Source organism: Oncorhynchus masou, chromosome 10, assembly GCF_036934945.1.
Source record: "Oncorhynchus masou masou isolate Uvic2021 chromosome 10, UVic_Omas_1.1, whole genome shotgun sequence".
Lineage (NCBI taxonomy): Eukaryota > Metazoa > Chordata > Actinopteri > Salmoniformes > Salmonidae > Oncorhynchus > Oncorhynchus masou.
This window is the reverse complement of record NC_088221.1, coordinates 18143682-18155190: the sequence shown is the minus strand read 5'-3', so window position 1 is coordinate 18155190 and position 11509 is coordinate 18143682. Positions and strand designations below refer to the sequence as shown.

General features: G+C 40.7%; 1 pseudogene; it reads left to right on the top strand.

Moving 5' to 3' along the window:
- The first annotated feature begins 2469 nt into the window (after positions 1-2469).
- On the top strand, positions 2470-9062 carry LOC135546937 (endothelin receptor type B-like; annotated as a pseudogene).
- Positions 9063-11509: the final 2447 nt, after the last annotated feature.

Below are 11509 nucleotides of genomic sequence, written 5' to 3'. Positions count from 1 at the left end.
TAATATGCAAATTCATGACAGCCAACCTGCTTGCTCTAATCCCTTGTAATTACTGTAAAACACTGTAGAAATCATTTTCTTACAGTTTGATAGTCACCTTTGCTGTATTGTGTTCTATTGCTCTGGCATCAAGTTAGTGTGATTGTCTCAGTATTGTACTGCCACTATCTAGTCAGAGATATATTATAAGATCTGTAGGTAGATATTACAATCATTTTGAAGACCAATGTATACTTAACCACAACAACATTTTCACTAATTGTTAAAGCCACGTTTTACTTGCTTTGACTTTTGATATGCGTTTTTTTTATCAACCTTTGTCGAATGCGCTGACTGTAAGTTGCTAAGGACAAGAGCACCCCCTAAATTACCCAAATGTAAACTTGCAATGTACTCTGGGTAATATGTCGCTGGATGGGCAATTCCAGTAATATACTGTAAATTTGATTGCAGTAACATTTTTGGTACCGTAAAATAATGGATTATTTTAGCTGTAATCCAATTGCTGCCGGTAAGTTACTGTACATTTGACAGAAAATGATTTACAGTGCAGTAATGGGCAGTCACTACATGGGGGGTTATTAATGGGGGGTCGAAATAGGCTCTCTCAAGATTGTGGTTTAAGATTCCTCTGTCGTGTGGTTCTACGCCCCGAGCTATCTTTCTACCTGCCGACTAGATGAAATATCTAGATAAAAATAAAAAGAGGTCAGCTCTCTCTGTCCAGCAGTTCCGACACCCTGTAAAGGCCACTGCAGACTAGGTTCTGTTTGCTCCAAGCACCACTGTGCTTGCATACTCCCTTATAATGTCCAATGCAGCCGTTTTTGTCTCAATATAAATTTATTTATGGGTAACAATTAAGTATCGTACTGTAATTCTTTTCAATTACAATGCTAAAAAAATAAACAAAAAATAGCACACAAAAAAAAGTAAGAATTTTCCTAGGACTGTCTGGGAGTGGTCTTAGTGGGGAGGGGAAAACAGAAAATGAGTTACTGGCAGAGGTGTTTGGCACTCTCTTTCTCATTGATCTATTAAATAATTTACTGCATAGTGATGTTGCCATGGAAGGCCAAAACTCCATCCCACCAAAACAGGCTGAAATTTCAGGCGGTCTTTTCAAACATCTCTTACACTAAAAGGGCATTATCATACTTTTCACAACTTCACAATATTATTCCAACCTCATAATGTGGAAATATATATAAAAAACAGGCTAATCACATTTTGACTGCAATGAGCCTTTAAAGACCTTTATTTGAAAACGACCAGTCGACCAGTCACAGACAAATGGGCGTAGACTTTGGCTCCTGAACTTCAACTTGCCTCAAGAAAAACGCGAACAGCTGAACACCAAAACATCACAAAATATTGTCATAATACATCTGTGAAACGGCATGCCACTTTTCAACTGGAGAGTATGTGACGGCCTTAAGATGGTTATGTGATGTCCAAAGCTTTCAAACTTCAACGATTATGCATTGACATAACCAGATTCTCTGGAATCTGTCTGCATCCCCAGACTCATCAGAGAGAATTTTTGATCAAATACATGGCAACAGTTTAGTGTGCATTTTATTATCATATGAAATTTTGATAAATAAATCAAAAATCCCCCGTGGGCAGCCTATTAAGGAACCCTGCCATGGCCTCTCAAGACGGACACTTGTTTCAATCACAAAGATCATCATAGGATTCACACACTGGCACAAATACTGGGTCAGATGTCCCTAAAAGTCTTTTTTCATTGCTGTTTTTGAAATGGGATTTACAATGGTAGAACCATAGAATTAGAAATGAAAATGCCATTTTAATAGGATCTCTATGGGTAGAACCCCCATTGGATTTAGAGCACAGCTCTATCCTGTGTGGAGTATGATCTAAGCCGAGGACAAGATTTCAGTGTATGAGGAGTAATTGTGGTGACAGATTGATGACTAACCTTGCCAATAAAATATTGGTCTAAAAAAACTTCATCTGCCTTAGCTGTATGAGTTAGGCCACATACTGCTGCTTGTTTCGGCTACAATTGGCTATCTGATTGTGGAGAACAATTTGATGCTGGATTGATTAGTAAACTGACATATTTCAATGTTATCTATATTTTCACAGACAATCATTCATGTTTCTTGTCGTAATCAAATAGACTTCATACCAATTTGATTTGTTTTTGGTATCTCTCCAGGTTCTAATGTGTCAAGTAAAGGTTTACATTCGCATTTGCAGATTGCTGCCTGAGGATAAATTGCCGGGCTTTTTGAAGAAATCATCTACAATGGAAATTGTAGCTTGGTAGTTCTGTCTCTGTTGCTCGCCAATGGAATGGTTTTAATAATCAGTGCAGCGACCAAAGATCAGAATCCATAACCAGCTCCTACTATTCAACTCTTTGAAACATCCTCTCCACAAATCCAATAGCTTCATTCCCTCATTCAAAATGCCAGGACAAAACACCCACCCCATCATATGTGCTTAGTGTCAACTGGAATCAGAGACACATTCAAATACATCAATACTGTGATGTCTGCTCTTGTATTCATCATTGGAATAGTTGGTAATTCAGCACTGTTGAGAATCATATATGAAAACAAAAGTGGATCTAACATTCTTATTGCCAGTTGCTTTGGGGGACATGTTGCATATCGTGATAGACTTTCCAATCAACGCTTACAGGGTGAGTTATTTGCAATTTGGTGTACAGTTACTGTCTATCCTGACATAAAATATAGATTTCGATTTGATTATCAAAATGGTCAACATCTGATGGTTTTATAAAAGTGTTTTTTGTGTGTGTTTGTGTTGGTTGCAAGTTATTTTTCCTGACCTAAATGTTGACATGTCTTTGCAGCTCATGGCTGAGGACTGGTCATTTGGTTTGGTGCTCTGTAAAACTAGTTCCCTTCGTCCAGAAAACATCTGTTGGAATTACAGTGCTGAGTTTATGTGCCTTGAGCATTGACAGGTAAGAGGATTGCACATTCAAGTCATATTTCTGTTCCAAGTTACACTATATACGCGTATACAAAGGTATCTGGACACCCGTTCAAATTAGTGGATTCGGCTATTTCAGCCACACCCATTGCTGGCAGATGTATAAAATTGAGCACACAGCCATGTAATCTCCATAGACAAATATTGGCAGTAGAATGGCTTTACTGAAGATCTCAGTGACTTTCAACGTGGCACAGACATAGGATGCCAGCTTTCTAACAAGTCAGTTCATCATATTTCTGCCCTGCTAGAGCTGCCCTGATCAACTGTAAGTGTTATTGTGAAGTGGAAACGTATCGGAGCAACAACGGCTCAGCCGCAAAGTGGTAGGCCACAAAAGCTCATAGAACTGGACCGCGTAAAAATCGTCTGTCCTCGGTTGCCACACACACTGCTGATTTCCAAACTGCCTCTGGAAGCAACGTCTTGCACAAGAACTGTTTGTGCCAACTGTAAAGTTTGGTGGATGAGGAATAATGGTCTGGGGCTATTTTTCAGGGTTCGGGCTAGGCCCCTTAGTTCCAGTGAAGTGAGATCTTAACACTACAGCATACAATGACATTCTAGACAATTCTGTTCTTCCGACTTTGTGGCAACAGTTTGTGGAAGGTATTTTCCTGTTTCAGCATCCTGTTTTTGCACAAAGCAATGTCCATACAGAAATGATTTGTCGAGATCGGTGTGGAAAAACTTGACTGGCTGCACAGAGCCGTGACCTCAACTCCATCAAACACCTTTGGGATGAATTGGAATGCCGACTTCGAGCCAGGTCTAATCGCCCAACATCAGTGTCGTAAGTAACAAGAACATTTTCTAGGATATAGACATATTTAATATTGGCAGAAAGCTTACATTCTTGTTAATCTAACTGCACTGTCCAATTTACAGTAGCTAATACAGTGAAATAATACCATGTGATTGTTTGAGGAGAATGCACAGTTATGAACTTGAAAATGTATTAATAAACCAATTAGGCACATTTGGGCAGTCTTGATACAAAAGTTTGAACAGAAATGCAATGGTTCATTGGATCGGTCTAAAACTTTGCATTATGGCCTTTCTCTTGCATTTCAAAGATAATTTTTGTATTTAAAAAAACAAACAACTAAACACATGTTTTGTATCATATTTTACTAGATCCAATGTTCTCCTAATTTTCTCCAACATTAATTTAACATTTCCACAAAAAGTGTTTCCGTTCAAATGGTATCAAGAATATGCATAGCCTTGCTTCAGGTCCTGAGCTACAGGCAGTTAGATTTGGGTATGTCATTTTAGGCAAAAAAATGATAAAAGGGGCAGATCATGATTTTGGAATGAGATGTTTGACTAGCAGGTGTCCACATACTTTTGGTCATGTAGTGTAGTTGGAAATAAATGTATTACTTCCATTTAACATGCCAAAACCAGAGAATGAATACAATTGTTATATGAAGAGTAATATTGTGAAAGTTGGCTGATATCTACAGTTAATTATCTTCGTAGTAGGCCTTGAAATTCCCTTTCGTTGTAATATGTTCTTTAATTGTTCTTTAGTTTACAATTGGCTCATTCATCCCCCTCCTCTCCCCTGTAACTATTCCCCAGGTCGTTGCTGTAAATGAGAACATGTTCTCAGTCAACTTACCTGGTAAAATAACGAATAAATAAAAAATACAGAAAAAATGAACAAAACACTCCCCCGCCACATAATTTCCCTATTGATTTCCTAGGTATCGAGCTGTTGCATCCTGGAATCGAATCAAAGGCATTGGGGTTTCAACGTGCACAGCAGTAGAAATAACTTTGATATGGGTGATATCAACAATCCTGGCTGTGCCTGAAGTTGTCGGCTTTGATACAATAATAATGGACCATAGAGGACAGCATCTGACAATATGTCTCCTTCATCCCAACAACAAAAATCAGTTCTTGCAGGTAATTTGTGAATCCAGACAAAATTGAGTAATATAGAAAATAAGTTGTTTTCTAAAATATGTTTTCTTTTGATAATAAATGAAAATGACACTGATTATATAATGAAGCCAGTGATGTGTGCTTATCATCACATTCCAGTAGTTAGATCAAATCTGAAACAGCAACACTAATACTGTTCTTTATTATGTTTTCATAACAGTTTTGTAAATCAGCAAAAGACTGGTGGCTTTTCCGGCTTCTACCTCAGCATGCCGCTGGCTTGCAGGGCTGTCTTCTACACTCTGATGACCTGGAAGATTCTGAGGAGGAATGAGAATGCACTGAGCAACTATACCGAACAGGTGAGTACAGACCAGAAATCTCCAGCTCTAGAACTGGAGTGCTATTAGATGTGTAGTTTTCTGCTCCAGCCCAGCAGTCATATCCGGGCACAGAACTTTTGGGTGACGTGCTCGACAACAAAAAAATGGCACGCCCAAATAAACCGGGTCACAGGCTAGTTGAGCAATTATTACAAGAAGGAAAGGAGCACAATCTGATGAGTAAAGTATTTTGCTAAACTATTTTGCTAACTGATGTTTGTATCTGTTAGGCAACGATTATTCGGCTCCAGCCAGGCTCAGTCTCTTATTGAACAGTGCAAACTGTTCTCTTCTTCAGACCAAAGTCCTGACAAAGTTCACTTTGAGCACCCCTCCTCTTCGGCCAATGCCAAAATAGTCCTAATCACCCGCACACAAGTCTTCAGCCGAGGCCAGAAACACAGTCTGTGTGAAATGATTATGTTGCTCCTAATCTTCAGCCGAATGCCAAACGCTGTCATCCCTCGCACACTCCCATCTTCGGGATAAGTCAGGCTAAGCTATGTTAGCTCGATACTCTTCGGCCTAATGCCCAACACTCAGTCTCTGCATCTATACACCCATTGTTCTTCAGGCTCTGTCCAAGCTACATTCTTAGAAAAAAAAAGTGCTAAGTAGAACCATACAGGATTCTTCAGATTGTCACATTAGGGGAACTCTTTTTGTTGCTGGGTAGAACCCCCTATGTAGGGTTCCTCAAAGAACAGCCTGTATATGGTTCTACCTAGAACGCTCTAGGAATAGTTCTACAAAGAACCATTTATCATCTAAAGGTACTTCCTAGAACTGCCTATGAGAACCCTTCTAGTGAGAATCATTTTATCTTTGCAGGGTTCTTCCTAGAACCCCCTATGAACTGTTCCACCAGCCTTATTAGAATTTAAAATGGCATTATTTATGACAATACATTACTTAAATCACAAGGCCTTTCTTTGAGGGCCTAGTTATACACTAACACAGTGGTGTTAAGAATCGCCTGGTTTACAGGCCACATCAGGCCTGAAAATTACATTATGCTGGCTGGCAAAGTGATGTATATTGGAATCCAGCCAGAGTTAGGATAGACAACAAGTGGGATTATTAATTACCCTCAACCTGCATTCAGAATGACTGCCAGGGTAGGGGACGTTGACTACTGAGACAACCTGAACAACCTCTAAGTAGCGGGTGCAATATATCCAACAGATTGGATTAGTTTAGAAAAATGTGTCATTTATTTTCGTGTAGCATAAAATGTAGTGACCAATCAATGTAAATGCAAAACCTCAGATGTTACATTAAAACAAACAATTCTGAAAATCTCACTGCAATAGAGCCTTCTGGGAAATATTATATATGGTTCTAAGAATCATCAAATAACTCTTTCTTCCAAAAACGTTTCTTAGGATGTTAAATGTTCTAGGTAGAAGAACCCTTTGATTTACAAAGAACGCTTTTCTTACAAAAATGATTATTCTGATCAAAACAGTTCTTGGTAGAAACCTATCCCTAGGGAAAGAACCAACTCATGTCATAGCTTTACCAAAACAAAGTAGTTCTCACCACCATTCCTCGCATGGCGAACTCATGCCGTATCCTCAACGCAATTGCTCCCCAACACCAGAGAATGGGGCTTCCTACCCAGTCCTCAATACAGAGTCCTGTCCCACTCGCACGTGTGCAGTTCCCCGCAGTTACTTGCACGCAGGTGAATTAATCAATGTGTGGCCATACAGTATGTCTACAAACTCCATTTATCACAGTACAAAACATGCACCCCCCCCCCTCCCCCACACACGCTCTGCAAATGTAGCCTGTCATTACAGCCATAAACGATGATGCATTTTCAAAAACAAGAAAGGCTACAGAAATAAACTGCGGTTTGCACCTACATTTGAAGCTGAAAGTAATTCATGTTAACAGCCAATATAAACTAGGGATACAGTGCATTCAGAGGGTATTCAGTATTTTTCCACATTTTGTTACATTACAGCCTTATTATAAAATTGACTCAATTGTTTTTTTCCCTCATTAATCTACACAAAATAGCCCATAAAGACAAAGCTAAAACAGGTTTTTACAAATGTATTGACATTCGTATTCAGACCCTTTGCTATGATACTCAATGTATATGAAATGCTTCAGTCTGGTTTTAGACCCCATCATAGCACTGAGACTGCACCTGTGAAGGTGGTAAATGACCTTTTAATATATATATATATATATATATTGTTATCAAAAGCAATCACTTTTGCATGGGAAAACAGAATACAGCAAATTACTACATGTGCTTAATTACATCACTTTTGTTTTGAGCCGACTTCGCCATCTGACAGAGCAGGGCAGGCACCTGGCTCAGGCCTGGAAGGTAGCCCAGCTCCAAAACAAATGCAATCAATTTACACCCGGTGCAAAAGACTAGATTAATCAAATCCCCTCATAGAGTCTGGATCTGAGTACCTCCCCAACGATTTCTGAAAGCCAAAATACATTCTAACTGTGCTGATTGGTCCAAGAAACCGATGGGATGGCCCAGAGCCAGAACACGTGGGTAAGTGACGCTTTGAAAATTCGTCATTGGCTTTAATATTCTGATTGGTGAGAGATGATCCAATCGCTGATGACTTTGTTTTGTACAACACCCCTCATATTGATGTCACAACAAATTATTTCAACGACGGCAGTCCCACAGATGACTTTAACAACGGCAGTCTCAGAATGAAGTATTTAGAGAACATAGAGCAGCAGAATAATTAGATTTGAGTCATCAGGCAAGGGTAGCCCTGTTCTTCCTGACAAATATTTTTATAAATTCGCTAGAGTAATATTGAAACCACTACGATGTTACTGTTGCTTATCTTTAGACATATAGCCTGTTGGCTCCCAAACTAGGCCTGAAATATGAAAATTATGAATCAGAGATGAGTCAGTTGTAGATTGCTGAAGTGTATTTTATATGGATGATAAAAGTAAGCCTACTCTGTTTTTGGCAAAATTGGAGGAAATTAAACAAGTTGTTTATGGCTTTAATCAATGTGTGCGCCTTTGCGTGCCAATGCTGATGACTGGTCATTGATCAATAATCAAGACTTGCAACTTTTTGGTTCTGAAGCATAGATGAGAAGTTAATGGGTTCAGAACAACAATGCAAAGAACTGTATACCCCCCCCCCCAACAAAATATACTACTACTGAAAAGGGAACTTTGGAGACTGGAAGGGCAAATGGGCATGTGTTCTGCACATGTAGAGCCGTATCTGTGCATGTGCCTGCCAGAAGTAACACACCTGGTTCAACTAATCCATTGTCCAGCCCATGATTAGTTGATTATTTGAAGCGGGTGTCTTAGTGCTGGGGTGGAATAAAAGCCTGCACATCCAGTAGCTCTCCAAGACAGGATTTAGCGACCCATGGTGTAGACAAGTGCACTACCTCCATAATATATTTATTCATATGATGACATAAATGTCATCTGTTTTCACGGAGACGAGAAGTGGCCAAGGCAGTGTTTTGCTTCGTGCTTGTGTTTGCCCTCTGGTGGTTACCACTGTACCTGAGCAGAGTCTTAAAACTCACCATTTATGATGAGAAGGATCCCAAAAGGTGTCAGCTACTGAGGTAAGGTAAAAGGATACATATGATTGTCACTGCTGTTTTTAATTGTGGTATGTGTTACTTACTTGATCCACTCATCCTTTTTAGTGTATGTCTTGTCCTGTACTATATTGGCATTAATATAGCATAGCTGAACTCCTGTATCAACCCTATTGCTCTGTACATGGTCAGCAAACTATTTGAAACCTGTTTTTAAGGTAAGATATAATATAATCTTCCTCATTATTTGCTATTTCAGTTCTTACACATGAGACAGAAGAGGTATAGGCTGACAGTGTGATGGATGCTGTATGGACTCTGTTTAAGGTCATTCCTGCCTCACTGACTGACACCACTACATTTGTGAGGGCAATGACTTGAGGAGGTGATAGTTGAAGAATACAGTCCTGGAAAACAGTGACCAAAGCTGAACAGGTCAATGCGGAATCATGTACACTCATAGCAAAGGTTTAATCTAAGGGTATTCACAGTGCTAGTTTGCATGTTAAGAAGAACATTTACAGCAAAGTAAATATTGGAAATCTGAGTCTGTTGATAGTAATTTCTGCAGCCCAGAACCCAAATCTCCAGCCAGCTATATTAAGTCTGTCCACAACATATTAATTGATAGTTTGGTGGTTGACTGCATGTCTTTTTGTCTATGTCCCTTAGAAATGCCTATGTTGTTGGTGCATACAGAGTTCTGTCTTACTATCCAGGTCTGTACCAAAACATTTCAAGCTTCTACTTTTAAAAATCCACCTTTCGAGAATCAAGACTCTGACCATTGTCGCTTGCTATAGACCACCCTCTGCCCCCAGCTGTGCCCTGGACACCATATGTGAATTGATTATGCCCCATCTAGTACTCGTGCTGCTAGGTGACCTAAACTGGGACATGCTTAACACCCCGGTCATCCTACAATCTAAGCTTGATGCCCTCAATCTCACACAAATTATCAATGAACCTACCAGGTACAACCCCAAATCCGTAAACATGGGCACCCTCATAGATATCATCCTAACCAACTTGCCCTCCAAATACACCTCTGCTGTCTTCAACCAAGATCTCAGCAATCACTGCCTCATTGCCTGCATCCGTAATGGGTCTGCGGTCAAACGACCACCCCTCATCACTGTCAAACGCTCCCCAAAACACTTCAGCGAGCAAGCCTTTCTAATCGACCTGGCCCGGGTATCCTGGAAGGATATTGACCTCAGCCTGTCAGTAGAGGATGCCAGGTTATTCTTTAAAAGTGCCTTCCTCACCATCTTAAAAAAGCATGCCCCATTCAAAAAAAATGGAACCAGGAACAGATATAGCCCTTGGTTCACTCCAGACATGACGCCCTTGACCAGCACAAAAACATCCTGTGGCATACTGCATTAGCATCGAATAGCACCCATGATATGCAACTTTTCAGGGAAGTTAAGAACCAATACACACAGGCAGTTAGGAAAACTAAGACTAGCCTTTTCAAATGTAAATTTGCATCCTGTAGCACAAACTCAAAAACGTTCTGTAAAGTCCATGGAGAATAAGAGCACCTCCTGCCAGCTGCCCACTGCACTGATGCTAGGAAACACTGTCACCACCAATAAATCCACTATAATTGAACATTTCAATAAGCATTTTTCCACGGCAGGCCATGCTTTCCACCTGGCTACCCCTACCCCGGTCAACAGCCCTGCACCCCCCACAGCAACTTGCCCAAGCCCCCCCCCCCCCCCCCCATTTCTCCTTCACCCAAATCCAGATAACTGATGTTCTGAAAGAGCTGCAAAATCTGGACCCCTACAAATCAGCCGGGCTAAATAATCTGGACCCTCTCTTTCTAAAATGATCTGCCGAAATTGTTGCAACCCCTATTACTAGCCTGTTCAACCTCTCTTTCGTATCATCTGAGATTCACAAAGATTGAAAAGCTTCCACGGTCACCCCCCTCATCAAAGGGGAGCCACTTAAGATCCAAACTGCTACAGCCCTATATCTATCCAATCCTGCCTTTCTAAGGTCTTCGAAAGCCAAGTTAGCAATCAGATTACCGACCATTTCGAATCCCACCGTACCTTCTGTGCAATGTAATCTGGTTTCAGAGCTGGTCATGGGTGCACCTCAGCCACGCTCAAGGTCCTAAACGATATCATAACCGCCATCGATTAGAGACAATACTGTGCAGCCGTATTCATCAACCTGCCAAGGCTTTCGACTCTGTCAATCACCACATTCTTATCGGCAGACTCGACAGCCTTGGTTTCTCAAATGACTGCCTTGCCTGGTTCACCAACTACTACTCAGATAGAGTTCAGTGTGTCAAATCGAAGGGTCTGTTGTCCGGACCTCTGGCAGTCTCTATCGGAGTGCCACACGGTTCAATTCTTGGGCCGACTCTCTTCTCTGTATACATCAATGATGTTGCTCTTGCTGCTGGTGATTCTCTGATCCACCTCCACGCAGACGACACCATTCTGTATACTTCTGGCCCTTCTATGGACACTGTGTTAACTAACCTCCAAACAAGCTTCAATGCCATACAACTCTCCTTAGTGGCCTCCAACTGCTCTTAAATGCAAGTGAAACTAAATGCATGCTCTTCAACCGATCGCTGCCTTCACCTGCCTGCCTGTCCAGCATCACTACTCTGGAAGGTTCTGACTTAGAATA